Genomic DNA, 17,034 nt, shown 5'->3' with positions numbered 1-17,034 from the left:
CCACCCCTCCAACTTAATAAATCCTCAATAAATGTGAAATGGCCATTCCAGGCTTTCATGGGAGATTAGAAATCACAATGAAATATTCTGCATTAGGACCAGCCTTATACATTTTGCTGTAGCTGACTTGCCAAGGAATTTAGTTTTTTTATTCCTCAGCTGGTCTGTAGGGAGCTGTGAACATCGACATCTGGTTGCCGTGACAAGCAATTGATAGTGAAACATGCGTACACAAATGTTCTCGTGTGACTGTCGATGGGTGTGGGAGTTGGCAGAAGAAAGGGTGATATTTAACTTTTTTTAAATAGTGAACAGAGAGGTATAGTAAACCAAAACCAAGAAATGAATGACAAAATAAGAACTACTGATTAATGGAATCCATTACGTTTCAATGCTTGGGCTTATGTAAACCTGAATTATATTGGAGAGTGATTTTTAAAAAAAATTTGATATCTATTTGCACGTCCTACACAAAGCACACATTCTCTTTAAATCATCAATTGGTGACACTGCGAAATGTGTGGAATCAGTGATTCACCAAATCAGAGAAACAAGTTGTTATGGTATTCATGGAGGTTGTTCATCCCATTGTGTCTGCACCAGCTCTGCAAATGAACATCATGACTTCGTACCACTCTTCCACCCTTTGCTATAACCCTGCACATTGTTTCTATTTAAGTAATCTTCCACTGCTCCTTTGAACTGCTCAATTAAACCTGCTTCCACCATACTTCCATGCAGTACATTCCCAAACCTTAATCACTTGGAGTGTGAAAATGCTTCTTCTCACATTGCATTTATTTATTTTGCAAATCACTTTAAATCAGTGCCCCTGGTTCTCAATCTTTTAATGAGAGGGAACAATTTCTCCCGATCAGGTCTGTCCAATCCCCTCATGATTTTGAGAAAATTTTATCAGATTTCCTCATAACCTCCTTTTTCAAAAAAAATAATCTTGACTTAGAGAGTGATAGGGGTCTACAAAGTAGAAATAGGCCCTTTGTTCCATTGAAAAACGTTAAGAATCACATAACACCAGGTTATAGCCCAACAGGTTTAAATTGGAAGCACTAGCTTTCGGTGTGCTGCTCCTTCATCAGATGGAACCAACCGCCTGATGAAGGAGCAATGCTCTGATAGCTAGCACTTCCAATTAAACCTGTTGGAGTATAACTTGGTGTTATGTGATTTTTAACTTTGTTCACCCTAGTCCAACACCGGCATCTCCAAATCATTGAAGAACAACCATCTAACTATTCTAATCTCATTTTAATGTACTTGGCCCATGGCCTTGTATGCCTTGGTTTCCCAAGTACGCATCTAAATATTTCATAAATGTTTTGAGGGTTTCTATCTTTACCACCATATGGGCAGTGAGTTCCAGATTCCTACCACCCTTTGGGTTTTTCCTCACATTCCTTTAAACTTTATGTCCCTAATAATAAATCTATGACCCTGGTCATAGATCCCTCCATCAGGGGAAATGTTTCTTCCTATCTACGATATCTATGTCCCTCATAATTTTATACATCTCAATCATGTCACCTCTCAATCTCCTCTGATCTAGAGAATCAAATCTAGCCTGTCGAATCTTTCTTCATAATTGAAACTCTCCACCCAGGTAACATCCTGTTAAATCACCTCTGCACCTTCTTCAGTGCATTCACATTCCTCATACAATGTGGATTCCAAAACTGTATACAATACTATAGCTATAGCTATGGCCTAACCAATGTTTTATACAGTTCCAGTGTAACATCCCCGTTCTTAAAATTCTCTGCCTTGGCTACCATATGCCACCATAACCACTTCATCCACAAGTCCTGGTACCGTAAGGGACTAGTGTATGTACACCAAGGTCTCTCTGATCTTCGGTGATTCCCAGGGTCTTACCAGTCATCACATATTCCTTTGTATTATTTGCCTTGCCCAAGTGAATCACTTCATATTTATCTGGATTAAATTCCATTTGCTACTGACTAGCTTGTCTCTATCCTCTTATAGTTTGGGGCTATCCTCCTCACTACTTTCCACTCCACCAGTTTTTGTATTGTCTGCAAACGTACTGATCAACTTTCCTATATTCAAGTCTAAATCATAATATAAACCACAAAGAGCAAGGGCCAACACTGACCTCTGTGGGACCCTGCTAGACAGAGACTTCCAGTAGGGAAAGCAGACCTCAATTTTCACAGCCTGCTTCTTGCCATTCAGCCAATTGTGGATCCAATTTACCAATTTGTTTTTGGATCCCGTGGGCTGTTACTATTAATATGGGACCTTCTCAAAAGCCTTACTGAAATCTAAAGAGACTACATCAAAAGCATTGTCCTCATCTACATACCTGGTCAATCACATTGGTCAGATCGGACCTTCCTTTAATAAAATCATGCTGACTGTTTTTGATTAATCTTTGTTTTTCCAAATGCAGGTTATTTCTGTCTCTCCAATAATTTGTCTACCATGGAGAATAGACCAACTGGCCTGTAATTTCCTGGTTTATTTCTTGTCCCTTTTTGAATAATGGTACCACATTCTCCAATCTATCTTCATTAATTCCAGGGAAGAGAAAAGTCATTTTTCGTGCAAACCTTTTCTGTTTTTCTTCATTGTTTTCACACAAATGTAGCACCCATAATTAGACACAATACTGCAGCAAGTAATGTATACAAGATCAGCATAGCCTCCCAGCTCTTGTACTCTATGCCCCTATTAATAAAACCTGGAATGCTTTATTACTGACACTGTCCACCTGTGCCCACTTTAATGACTTGTATGTATATACACCCAAGTCCCTCTGCTCCTGTACCTCCTTTAGCGTCGTACTCTTTATTTCATACAGTCTCCTTATGTGCTTTCTACCAAAACGTATCAACTTAACTTCTCCACATTGAATATAATCTGCCAACTTCACAAATTTGTAATGTCCTTTTGAAGTGCTACACTGTCCCCTTCACAGCTCTCAACATTTTCAAAGTATTGAACACAAAGTTAACTAACAATTGCTTGTAGATCTGAATTTATTATGATTGATCCATTATCCTCAGTTTAGTTTGAGATAATTTGCAGTTTACTCAATACAACTGCATTAAGTACAATACAAATCGGAACTTATCTAACCAAGCGAATCCTGCTCATAATAAATTCCATGTTGAGCAGTTCAAGTGCAGACGTGGTTCATACCATGAAGAACTGTTTGCAGATGCTATATATCTTCTCTGTCATAAGCTTAGCCTAAATTTAGAGTTAGACGTAGATTTCAGCAGTATTTATAGCACTTCCACTAATACTGGTCCATCCTGTGTAAATGCTCTGCTCTAACCTTTTCCTGTTTCATACATCAATATCTATTTGATGAATTAGGCTGAAGAAAACTTTGAAATTTATAAACATAAATTTCACCTTTCATGATTGAACCCTTTCCATGTTGAGAAACCACAATCCCAATGGGGAGAACTCATCTTTTGGTTTAAATCAATTTGCTCAAATATGTTATGATACATTTCTGGAACAGGTGGGACTTTAGCTCAGACCTACTGGCCTACAAAAGCCCAAAGGACGTTGCTCTCTCATTTTAAAATCATGTATTATTTACCATTTTTAATGTAGATATTTTTAATCAACCTGATCAGGCAGATTAAAATACAATTCTGGAGGAGATGGGATTTGAACCTGGACCCGCTGGCCCAGAGGTAGGGACATCACAACTTTGCCACAAGAACTCTTAGAATTCAGTTCACCCACCACTAAATCACCCAATGAACTAATTAAACATAAATTACATGTGCTGCCTACTGGGGCAGTAACAATAACAAAAATCAAGGAAGGATAGGAAAGGAGGTTGAGACTAAATAAAGATGGAGTTGGTAGAGAGAAAACAATGCATTCCAACCCGTCTGGTATCCAAGTCTCTCATAAACCTTGATGTTCCATCTCCAGTGACACTCGGGCACAAACAGCTGCAGGAGAGGTAGGCAGTTGGAAATTTATGACCCAACCCACCCTCCCTCCATGGCTTATTGCATGGACTTACTGTCAAATGTTTACAACACTAAAAAGACACCGAGAAGGGTACATGAGTAGAAAGAGTTTAGAGGGATATAGGCCAAATGCTGGCAAATGGGACTAGATCAGTTTAGGATGTCTAGTTAGCATTGATGAGTTGGGATGAGGGATCTGATTTTGTGCTGTATAACTGTATGACTCTATGATGCTAAGTTTCTGCAGATTGACTTGCCTCTGAGTGAAGAAATGTTTCATTGTCTTAGTCCTAAAAGTCCTCGCCTATAACCTGAGACTGAGATCCTGGTTCTGGACTCTCCAACAGTGGGATCAGTTGTTTGTACTATGCATCTAGTCTGCCCAACACAGTTTAGATTTTATACAATTCAATCAGATCCCTTCTCATCCTTCCAAATCCCAATGAATACATGCCCATTGAAACGAATATTTCTTCCTACCACTACATACCATTTGACTTTCTAATTACTTGCTGCACCTGCCTGTTTGCTTTCATAGACTGATTAACAAGGTCACCTAGATCCCTTTATACATCTACATTTCCCAATATATCACCATTTAAATAATTCTCTGCCTTTGTTTTTTTCATACCGCAGTGTATAACTTCACATTTATCCACATAATAATACATGTGACATGTGTTTGCCCACACACTCAACCTGGTCACCCTGAAGCCTCCTTGCATACTCTTCGCAACTCACAATTCCACCCTGTTTTGTGTCTTTGACAAACTTGGCAATAATGCATTTGATTCTTTATCCAAGTCATTTATATACTATATATATATTATGAATAGCTGGGGCCTAAGCATTAATTCCTAAATTCACCACTAGTTACCAACTGCCATCTGGAAAATAATGCACCTATACTCACTCAGTTTCTGGTATGTTAACCAATCTTCAGTCTATGCCAGTATATTATCTTCTAGTCAATTTACTTTCTTTTTTTCATTTCATGTGGGACCTTATCAAAGTGTTCTTGAAATCAAAATATATCACATCCACTGGTGCTCCTTATCAATTCTACTAGTTACATCCTTAAAAGAAACTCCAATAGGTTAGTTAAGCGTGATTTCACTTTCATAAACCCATAGTGACATTGTTTAATCCTGTTAATGCTTTTCAAACATTCTGTTATCAATATTTTATAATAGACTCTGGTATTTTTCCCACTATGGCTGTTAGGCTAAATGGTCTCTGTTTTTGTTTTATCTCTGTCCTGTTAAATGGCAAGGTTACATCTGCCATCCTCCAATCTATAGGAGCAACCTGCTTGCCTGGAGAAGTTTGGACGACAACCATCAATGCATGTAATATTTCTAGGCAACTTCCTATATTATTCTGGGGTGCAGATTATGAGGCTGTGGGGATTTGTCAAATGTTGACACATAAATTTCTCTAGCGCCATTTTAAAAATTAATATTAGTTTTCTTCAATTCCTCCTTCACATTTGACCCTTTGTTCCCTAACATATCTAGAAAATCATTTGTGACCTCTTTCGTGAAGACAGAACCCAACTGTGTGTTCAATTTTTCTGCCTTTCTTTTGCTTTGTATTACAGTCACCCCATTTCTGGCTGGAAGGGATCTTCACCAATCTATTTTCTCTTCATTAATCTATTTTCTCTTCACTTACTTCACTTATTAAGCGGCATGGTGGCACAGTGGTTAGCACTGCTGCCTCACAGCACCAGAGACCCGGGTTCAATTGTGTGGAGTTTGCACGTTCTCCCCGTGTCTGCGTGGGTTTCCTCCGGGTGCTCCGGTTTCCTCCCACAGTCCAAAGATGTGCAGGTCAGGTGAATTGGCCATGCTAAATTGCCCGTAGTGTTAGGTAAGGGGTAAATGTAGGGGTATGGGTGGGTTGCGCTTCGGCGGGGCGGTGTGGACTTGTTGGGCCGAAGGGCCTGTTTCCACACTGTAAGTAATCTAATCTAATCTACTCGTAGAAGCTTTTGCAGTCAGTTTTTGTTTCTTGCACGTTTATTCGCATACTCTAATATCCCCTTATTGATCAATTACTTTGTCGTCTTTTGCAGAATTTAAACTGCTCCTTTTCCTCACTTTTGGATCTAATACGATCCTTTTTGTTTTGTAAGCTATTGTTGAGTCACTGTTCCTTTAATGTTTGCACCAGATAGGAATGAATAATTGTTGTAATTCATGCATATGGAGTCATAGAGATGTACAGCACGGAAACAGACCCTTTGGTCCAACTCATCCATGCCAACCAGATATCCGAAACCAATCTAGTCCCCTCTGCCAGGACTTGGTCCAAATCCCTTTAAACCCTTCCTAATCATAAACCCATCCAGAAACGTTTTAAACCAGTCTCCACCACTTCCTCTGTCAGCTCATTCCATACATGCACCACCCTCTGCATGAAAACGTTGCCTCTTAGGACCCTTTTGAATCTTGCCTGTCTCACCTTAAACCTATGCAGGCTAATTCATGACTCTCCCACCGCGAGGAATACACCTTGTCTGTGGCCCTTCATGATTTTGTAAATCTCTAGAAGGTCACCTCAGCCTCTGATGCTCCAGAGAAAACATCCCCAGCCTATATGTTTCTTAAAATATTAGCTATTGCCTATCTATTCCCAACCCTTTTAGTTTATATTCCCCAGTCCATCATTGCCAATTCATGCCTTATACCTTCATAGTTCCCTTTTATTTAGATTCAAGATCATAATTTTGGATTCAACTTCTTCATCTCTGCCATTTGAATAGTTCCATTATCATATTGTCATCCTTCACCAACAAACCCGACACAACACAGTTATTATATAATCCTTCCTTGTTTATTTGATAAGTTGTCACTTAAAAGGTATTTGCAGAAGATAAAAGCTCACAGTATTTGGGATAATATATCAGTGTAGATTGAGAGATGGTTAACACTTAAAATACAGAGAATATGATTAAGAAGTGTTTTTCAGGTTGGAAATATGTAACTAGCAGAGTGCTATAAGGAACAGTCCTTGGGCCTCAATTATTTATGATCCTGTATTAATGTCTTGGAGGAGGAGTATAATATTCCCAGATTAGCTGACACTACAAAAATAGGTGCAAGGGCATGTTGTGATGAGGATGTAAGGAATCTGCAAGGGGCTATAGACAAACGAGTAGCAAAAACTTGGCAGATGGAGTTTAGTTAAGGAAAGTATGAGGAAGAATCACTTTGTTAGGAATTATCAAAAAGCACGCTAGAGAGAGACTCCAAAAATGTGCAGTGCAGAGGGATTTGGGTGTTCATGTGCATGAAACAAAATGTTAATATGCAGGTGTAGCAAGTAATTAAGAAGGCAAATGCAATTTTGGCCTTTGTTGCTACAAGGTTGGAGTTTAAAAACAGGAAGGTCTTGTCACAATTGGACAAGATGTCGGGAAGATGTAACTTGGAGTACTATGTACAGGTTTGGTCTGTTTGTTTAAAAAAGGATAAACTGGCATTGGACGCTTTCCAAAAGATTCACTCAGCTGATTCCTGGGCTGAAGGGGTTAATTTATTAAGAATGGCTAAACAGTTTTTTAAAAATTAATTTATAAGATATGGTCATTACTGTCTAGATCAGCATTTATTGTCCATTCCTAACTAACCAGAGGGCAGTTAAGAGTCAACCACATTGCTGTGGTATGGAGTCACATGTAGGCCAGACCAAGTAAGGATGGCAGATTTCCTTAATTCCAGATTTTAGTGAATTCAAATTCCAGATTTTAGTGAATTCAAATTCCACCATCTACTGCTGTTAAAGAGGGAGTTCCAGGGAGTAACAGTGAATGAATAGTGATCTATTTCCAGATCAGGGTGGGGAGGGTCAGCGGCATGGGGGGGAATTGCAGTTGATGATGTTCATACACACATGCTGTTATTGTCCTTCTTAGTAATAATGATTCTGGTTTGGGAAATACTGTCCAGAAATTTGCTCTACTTCTCGTTCTTTTGTATTTTACTGTTGTTGAGGCTGTCCTTTGTGTAAATATAGCCAGTTAATTTGTGAACATAAATGGGAGTTGTGCTTGGGGAGCCTGCAGAGTACCCATCGAAGCACACTGTGAAGCAATTTCCTGGGAAATTCAATTGTCTTCTGGATAATTCCATGATGCCTAGAAAACTATAAAAGTCCTTTTTTTAAGAAAGATTAAAATCCCTACAATATAGAAACAGGCCCTTTGGCCTAACAAATGCATACCGACCCTCCGCAGAGTAACCCACCCAGACCCATTCCCCTCCCCTATGGAAAACTTAGCATGGCCAATTCACCTGTCCTGCACATCTTTGGACTGTGGGAGGAAACCGGAACACCTGGAGGAAACCCATGCAGACACGGGGAGAATGTGCAAATTCTACACAGACAATCACCCAAGGCTGGAATCGAACCCAACTCCCTGACACTGTGAGGCAGCAGTGCTAACCACTGAGCCAGCGTGCCCACCCCATGAAAATCTTAGTAAAATTCAGAGGCTTCAGATGGTTCTGGTTAAATTAAGTAGCATAGTTATTCAAGGAAAGTTAGACTATCAAATACATAGTCTAACTCCTGAGTAATTATTAAACAGACCCCATCCTTATTGCACTCACAACTCCAAGACCCCTTACATCTCCAGAACCTAAACTGAGCTGTTCACCCCAGGACCCAATGCCCCTGCCCCGATCATTACTCAAATATGCTTTCTGTTGGACAGACACCTGCCATCACTGGACCAGAAATCCGGAATTCCCAGTGGACCCGGCCCCTTAACTCCTGTCACCACAGTTGGATCCCAGCCCTCCAGCTTTACCCCTGCAACCTGACCAGACATCCCTTCTGCTAGACCTGACTAGATTGGACCCTTTTCTTCCTCTATCGCATCACTGAACCAATAAGACTAAGAGAAGATTAGAAGTAGCCCATTGTGAGCCAAGAGAAGAGGTAGACTGTTCAGTCCATTGAGTCTATTCTGCTATTCAGTGAGACTGTGGCAGATCTAGTGGTCCTCAACACTACTTTCCTGCCTTTTTTATATATGCCCTGATTCCCTTCGTGATTAGAAATCTGTCTATCGCAGCCTTGAATACACATAATGGCACAGCCACATACAGCACTCTGAGAGAAGAAATTCCTCCTCAACTCTGTCTTAAACTTCTGACCTCTTATTTTGAGCACTGGTACTAGACTCTCCTACAAGGTAAAACGATCTTTCCTCATCAAGTCCTCTAAGAATCTTTTATGTCTTAAAAAGGTCTCTCTCACTCTTCTACATTACAATGTGTATCGGCCAAATGGTATTTTGGATTAGTGGTGCTGGAAGAGCACAGCAGTTCAGGCAGCATCCGAGGAGTAGTAAAATCGACGTTTTGGGCAAAAGCCCTTCATCAGGAATACAGGCAAAGAGCCTGAAGGGTGGAGAAATAAGTGAGAGGAGGGTGGGGTGGAGACAAAGTACCATAGAGTACAATAGGTGAGTGGGGGAGGGAATGAAGGTGATAGGTCAGGGAGGAGGGTGGAGTAGATAGGTGGAAAAGAAGATAGCAGGTAGGACAAGTCATGGGACAGTGCTCCCCACCCCCTCCTGACCTATCACCTTCATCCCCTCCCCCACTCACCTATTGTACTCTCTGCTACTTTCTCCCCACTCCCACCCTCCTCTCTCTTATCTCTCCACCCTTCAGGCTCTCCGCCTTTATTCCTGATGAAGGGCTTTTGCCCGAAACGTTGATTTTACTGCTTCTTGGATGCTGCCTGAACTGCTGTGCTTTTCCAGCACCACTAATCCAGAATCTGGTTTCCAGCATCTGCAGTCATTGTTTTTACCTAGACCCAATGTGTACAAGCCCCAACCTGTCCTCAAAAGTCTCTCTGGATCTCATATCAGCCTAGTGAACCTTCTATGGACCAAAACCGGTCACTGTATTCTAGCTGTGGTCTGAATAATGCTAGTACAGATGTCGCAAATCCTCTCAACTATTATACTCTCTTCCCTTTGAAATAAAAGCCAGTAGTCCATTTGCCTTCACTATTACCATTTGAACTTGCATGCAAGCTTTTTGTGATTCGTGCACAAGGACCCCTAAATCCCCATGTGTACAGCTTTCTGCAGTCTGTTTTCATTTTATCAAAAATGTTCAGAGGTACCTCTATTCTTGCCAATGTGCATTACCACACATTTTTTTTACATTTTATTCCATCTGCCAAATTTTTTCCACTCACTCAATCTGTCAATATCCCTCTGCAGATTCTTCGTATCACCTCACTATGTGCTTTTTCACCTACTTCTGTATCATCCGCAAATGTGGCTATAGAATGTGCACTTTCCTATTGTTAGTCACTCATATAGGTTGCAAAGAATTGTGACCCCAGCATTGTTCCCTGAGGCACATCATTAATTACAAAGCTGCCATCCTGAAAATGCCCTCTTATCCCAATTTTCTGTCTTCTATTACTTTGGCTGTTTTCTACTGGTTTGCCAATCTTCCATCCATGCTAATATACTGCCTCCAACACCATTAGCTCTTTCTTTATTAAGTAGCTTAACATGTTGTACCTTACCAAAAGCCCCATAAAATCCAAATATACCCTTTATCTATCTAGCTTGTTACCTCCTCAAAGAATTGTAGTAAATTCATGAGGCAGGATTTCTCCTTCGTGAAAACATGCTATTTTTGCTTGATCATACTATGCATGTCTAAACACACTGCTATTACATTCTTTATAATCAACTCTAACATTTTTCTACTGACAGATGTTAAGCCGACTGGTTTGTAGTTACCTCCTTATTTTTGTCTCCTTCCCTTTTTAAATAAAGATATTACATTGGCAGTTTTCCAATCTTCTGGGACTTGTCTAGAATCTAAGCATTCCAGAAGGATTACTACCAGTGCATCCACTATCTCCAAAACTACTACCTTTAATAACCTAGGATGTCTCTCATCAGGTCCAGGAGATTTATCAGTCCTTAGCCCAATTAGTTTCCCTCATACTTTTTCTGCAGTGGTTGTTATTGTACTCTTATCCACTCCCCCTTTTCCCCCGAGATTACTTAGTAATTTTCAAGGGCTAGTTGTATCTTCTACTATGAAGACTGATACAAAGTATTTTTTAAACTCCTCTGTCATTTCCTGGTTTCCCATCATAATTTCCCCAGCCTTATTCTTTGAGGGGCTTATATTCATTTCAACATTTCTCTTCCTTTTTATGTATTTAAATAAACCTTTGCTGTCCATCTTGATATCGCTTGGAAGCTAACCTTAAGTTTACATTCTCCATTTTTCTGGACCAATTTTGTTGGTTTTAAAACTTTCCCAATCCTCTGGTTTACCATTAATCTTTACCTTATTGTATGATCTTCCTTTTAATCTGATGCTATCCTTAACTTCCCTGGTTAACCACAGTTGGCTTATCCCCTTCCTGGAATCCTTATTCCTCACTGAAATATAACCCGGTCTCAACCCTGATGCCAGAATCTAACATTCTCAAGACCTGACACCTACTTTTCCCAGCCCCTTTTGGACTCCATTTCTCCAGCCTATTCCAATCTGCCCTAAACATTTATCAGCCCCTTTGTCACCTTGCATCCTAGGACCCTACTCACCTGGCACTCTAGGCAAAAGTGAGGACTGCAGATGCTGGTGATCAGAATCAAGATTTTTCATCAATTTTCCTGCTCCTCGGATACAGCCTGACCTGCTGTGCTTTTTCAGCACCACTCTAATCTTGACACCTGGCACCCTATGCCCACTTGGTTTCATATCCTCCTGGTGCCCTCATAACATAACTGCCTTAAATTCTGACACTTTGACAGTAGGCTGCCAGGACCTTGACATTTCAGATTATAATAGCTGCTGTGAAAAGGGATATGTTCTGCCATCCCATGACCGTTCTATACTATTAAAGAACTGTTAGAGTGGACTGTGCCTTTGCATTTCTTAAGGAGACCTGAGCAAAATGTCACCTCAGGAACACAGATTATGTTTCTTTGGTGATAAAGAAGGGCTGGAGTGGCAATCTGCATGAGATTTTCACTGGGAGATCTGGTCCAATATTTCAAAGAGTAAGGGAGCGATTCACCATGTGCTGGCCAAAATCTGTTCCCCAATCAACCACATCAAAACATGTTTACCGAGTCATTGTCACATTAATATTATTGGATCCTCCTGTGTGTACATTAGCTGTCCCATTTTACTACATTGCAACAGTGAAAAGATTAGCTGTATACATCTTTGAGATAACCCAAGACCATAAATCTGGGTTATTTTCCATTTTAAATGAAAAATGGTGTAAAATAAAAGAGCACTATCTTTCAGGGTATCCAAAGGCACAGTCCATTCTGACGGTTAATGTTTCAAGTCCAAATTACTCTTCTTTGGAACTAGAACAGACTCTCACTTCCATGTCTATCCATTTACTCCAGCTGAGGTTACTAGGAGCCAATTAGGAATGGCAATCTTTATAAAACATTGCCTCACCTTGTTATTTCACCCTCCCACTTGCAAAGTATCTTATTTGCTACATCTTCAGTCACATCCCAAACCTTTCCCATACTCTAGCTTCACAACCTGCCACTCATGCAAAGCATCTTGTTCTGCTTCACTATCTTGAAGGTGCTATATGTTGCAGTTTCTGGTTGTTTGTGAATTTGTAGAGACAGTTTTTGAAGTTTTAGAAAATTAAAACAGTCTGAAATAGAAACAGAAAATACTGGAAATACACAGCAGATCATCTTTGGAGAGGGAAACATAGTTAGCATCTTAGGTTGATGACTTTCCGTGAGAAGGTCATTATGCAACTCTTGAAGATGTAACATTTTTTAAGCAAGTACAAATAGAGGAGAGAGGAAGTAAAAAGTAAAAGGAAAGGTCTGTGATGGGATGGAAGGCACAAGGGAGTTATCGATAAAAAGGGTGGTAAGATAAGGCAAATGTTGATGGTAATGGGACAAATAAGAGACAGATTTAGAGAAAATCCATTAAGTAATTCATTTTCCACACACAAACATATGAGTGAGAGCAGGGATAAGGCCACCTGGCTTCTTGAGTCTGCGCGATAACTCAAAACATCTGCTCAGATTGTAATTTGAATTCCACATTCTTGCCTACCTCTGATAACCTTTCAACCGCTTGCTTGCTAAGAATATATTGAGTTCTGCCTTTAAAATATTCAAGGACTTGCTTCCACCTTTTTGAGGAAGGGTATTCCAAAGACTCATGACCTTCTGAGAGAAAAAAGTTCACCTCATCTCTGTCTTAAATAGGGACCACTTGTTTTTAAAGAGAGGCCCTTCATTTAGGTTGTCTTATGGAAGAAACATCCTTTCCACATCCACACTTTCAAGACCTTTCAGAACATAGTATGTTTTAATCAAGTCATTTTTTACTTTTATGCACTCCAATCGATACATGTCTAGCCTGTCCAACCTTCCTTACAAGACAACTTGTCCATTACTTGGCATTGGTCTCTGAACTGCTTCCATTGCATTTACACTCCTCATTAAATAAGGAGACCAATACTGTATGCAGTGCTTCAGATGTCTCACTAATGCCCTGCATAACTAAAGCATAACCTCACTACTTCTGTATGCAGTTCCCCTCACAATTTATTACATTATATTAGTTTTCTCAACTACTTGCTGTACCTGCGTGCAAGCCTTTTGGACATCCAGATCTTCCGCATCTCAGATAATATCATCTTTCGTATTGTTCTTGTCAAAATGGACAATTGCGCATTTTCTCACATCATAAGCCATTTGCCAGATCTAAAGCCATCCATTAACCTATTTATATCCCTTTGGAGCCTTCTATGTCCTCCTGAAGAAAGATGTAAATCTTGCTTCATAATAATCAAACAATAGTTAGTTGAAAAATTAAAGCGGAGTGAGCCTGCCTCCCGAAAGTGGGCTCACCCTAGACATTTACACTAAGGTGTAGCAAACCTGCCCTAAATATGTAATGAAGCCCTTCTATGACTCTATGTGCAGTGAGTTAGTCCTCTACAGCTGCAATGTCAACAAACACAGCCTGATTTTTGACCTGTGACATGTTCGTGAAAGGAACAGAAAAAAAGATCTGCCTTTGAAAATAAGAACTATTACTTTTCAAGAAAATAGGATTAAGCAACTACTTTGTCTGCCTTACATGCAATACGGAGATTAAGATTTTAAAAGGCTACGGCATAGATTTAGTTTGTGATTATGTAATGAAACTAAAAATATCTGTAGACAAAAATTAGACAAAAACTGCATAATTGTTTCCTGGTGACAGGAGCTGTTAGGATAGAATGCATTTAGGAAAGCCAACATATTAACATCCCGGTACAGTTTTGTATTTTGCACGTAATTCTGAGTAATTTTGACCCCAACATTGAAAAGAATAATATGTGCAACCAATAAAAATACTGGAATATATGAACAAGAGTAGGCCATTCAGCCCTTCCAACCTGATTTGCCATTCAGTTCGATCCCAGTTGATTTATATCTGTGTTTAATTTATCTTTGTTCTATAGCCCCTTGGCATCCTTATGTAACAAAAATCTGTTTAAGTACGTCTTAAAAATTTAAACTAACCACTAGCATCTACAGCTTTTTGAAAAAGTGCTGAAGTTGTTTGAAGAAGTGCTGCTTCCTGATTTCAATGCAAAGTGTTCTGGTTCTAATTTTAAGATTATGCATCCATGTTTTGGATTTCCTCCACTAGAGGAAATAGTTTGTCCCCATTTATCTTATTGAGTCTTTTAATCATTTTAAAGAGTGTATTTAGATAACCCTTCAGCTTTCTAAAGTCAAGGGAATACAAACCAAGTGTATGCAACCTGTCGTAAGTTAAGCTCTGATTATGTTGCAATATGAGTTGCAAAGAATCAACACTCAGTTAACTGTCTGAACTAGTTATATTATGGAGATTAGTTGAGAAGATCTACAACAAACAACCTTTAAGAAAGAGTCAATTGGACATTGCTCCTATGCCTCCAGTTAGTTGATAGGGTGAATTAGAATTCGAACTAGAACATTACAGTACAGTACAGGCCCTTCAGCCCTCTGTGTTGCTCTGACCTGCGAAACCAATCTGAAGTCCATCCATCATACACTATTCCTTTTCATCCATATGTCTATCCAATGACTTCTTAAATGTCTTTAAAGTTGGTGAGTCTACTACTGTTGCAGGCAGGCCGTTCCATGCCCCTACCACTGTCCTATATCTTCACCCCTCAATTTAAAGCTATGGACCCCCCCTTGTTCTAGCCATCACCATCAGAGGAAAAAGGCTCTCGCTGTCCACGTTATCTACCCCTCTGATCATCTTATATGTCTCAATTAAGTCATCTCTCAACCTTCTTCTCTCTCACGAATACAGCCTCAAGTTCCTCAGCCTTTCCTCGTAAGACCTCCTTCCATACAAGGCAACATCCCAGTAAGTTGTCACTGAACCCTTTCCAAAGCTTCCACATCCCTCCTATAATGCAGTGACTAGAACTGTATGGAATACTCCAAGTGCAGCTGCACCAGAGTTTTGTATAGCTGCAGCATGACCTCATGGCTTCAAAACTCAATCCGTCTACTAATAAAAGCTAACACACCATATGCCTCCTTAACAGCCCTATCAATGTGGGTGGTAACTTTCAGGGAATCTATGTACATGAACACAGAGATCTCTCTGTTCATCTACACTACCAAGAATCTTGCCATTAGCCCAGGACTCTTCATTCATGTTACTCCTTCCAAAATGAATCTTTACACTTTTTCATATTAAACTCCATTAGCCACCCCTTAGCCCAGCTCCGCAGATTATCTATGTCCCTCTGTAAGCTGCAACATTGACACTATCCACAACTCTACCAATCTTGGCATCATCCGCAAATTTACTAACCCATCCAGGTCATTTATAAAAATAACAGACAGCAGTGGCCCCAAAACAGATCCTTACGGTACACTACTAGTAACTGAACTCCAGAATGAACATTTCCCATCAACTATCACCCTCTGTCTCTTTCAGTTAGCCAATTTCTGATCCAAACTGCTAAATGACTCTCAATCCCAGGTCTCTGTATTTTCTGCAATAGCGTACCGTGGTGAACCTTATCAAATGCCTTGCTGAAATATAAATACACCACATCAACCTCATTACCCTCATCCACCTGTTTGGTCACCTTCTCAAAGAACTCAATAAGGTTTGTGAGGCACAACGTACTCTTCACAAAACCGTGTTGCCTATCCCTAATCAACTTATTCCTTTCCAGATGATTATAAATCCTATCTCTTATAACCGTTTCCAGTACTTCACCCATAACCAAAGTAAGGCTCACTGGTCTATAATTACCAGCGCTGCCTCTACTCCCCTTCTTGAAGAAGAGGACAACATTTGCTGTCCTCCAGTCTTCTGGCACTATTCCTGAAGACAATGATGACATAAAGATCAAAGCCAAAGGCTCTGCAATCTCCTCCCTGGCTTCTCAGAGAATCCCAGGATAAATCCCATCCAGGATTATCTATTTTCACACTTTCCAGAATTGCTCACACCTCCTCCTTGTGAACCTCAATCTCATCTAGTCTAGTAGCCTGTATCGCAGTATTCTCCTTGACAACATTGTCTTTTTCTAGTGTGAATATTGATGAAAAATATTCATTTAGCACTTTCCCTATCTCCTCTGATTCCACACACAGCTTCCCACTGCGATCCTTGATCGGCCCTAATTTTACTCTAGTCATTCTTTTATTCCTGAATACCTATAGAAAGCCTTAGGGTTTTCTTGATCCTATCCGCCAATGACTTTTCATGTTCCATCCTGGGTCTTAATTCTCTCTTTAGGTCTTTCCTGGCTGACTTGTAACTCTCAAGCACTCTAACTGAGCCTTCACGTCTCATCCTAACATAAGCCTCCTTCCTCTTGACAAAAGCTTCAACTTCCTTAGTAAACCATGGCTCCCTCGCTCGACAACTTCCTCCCTGTCTGACGGGTACTTATCAAGGAAATTATAATCTTAACAATTTTTAAAATAAAACCACACGATTTACAAAATTAGCGTAAGCTTTCGAAAAGAAACATATAA

General features: G+C 39.9%; 1 protein-coding gene across 5 annotated transcripts in view; it reads left to right on the top strand.

The window, feature by feature from the left end:
* The window catches only part of LOC140464582 (pecanex-like protein 2), a 268,742-nt gene that overhangs the window by 171,489 nt on the left and 80,219 nt on the right, over positions 1 to 17,034 (top strand). The window lies entirely within an intron of this gene.

The sequence above is a fragment of the Chiloscyllium punctatum genome, chromosome 3 (assembly GCF_047496795.1).
Source record: "Chiloscyllium punctatum isolate Juve2018m chromosome 3, sChiPun1.3, whole genome shotgun sequence".
NCBI classification, from domain to species: Eukaryota; Metazoa; Chordata; class Chondrichthyes; order Orectolobiformes; family Hemiscylliidae; genus Chiloscyllium; species Chiloscyllium punctatum.
This window is presented reverse-complemented; position numbering and strand designations above follow the sequence as displayed.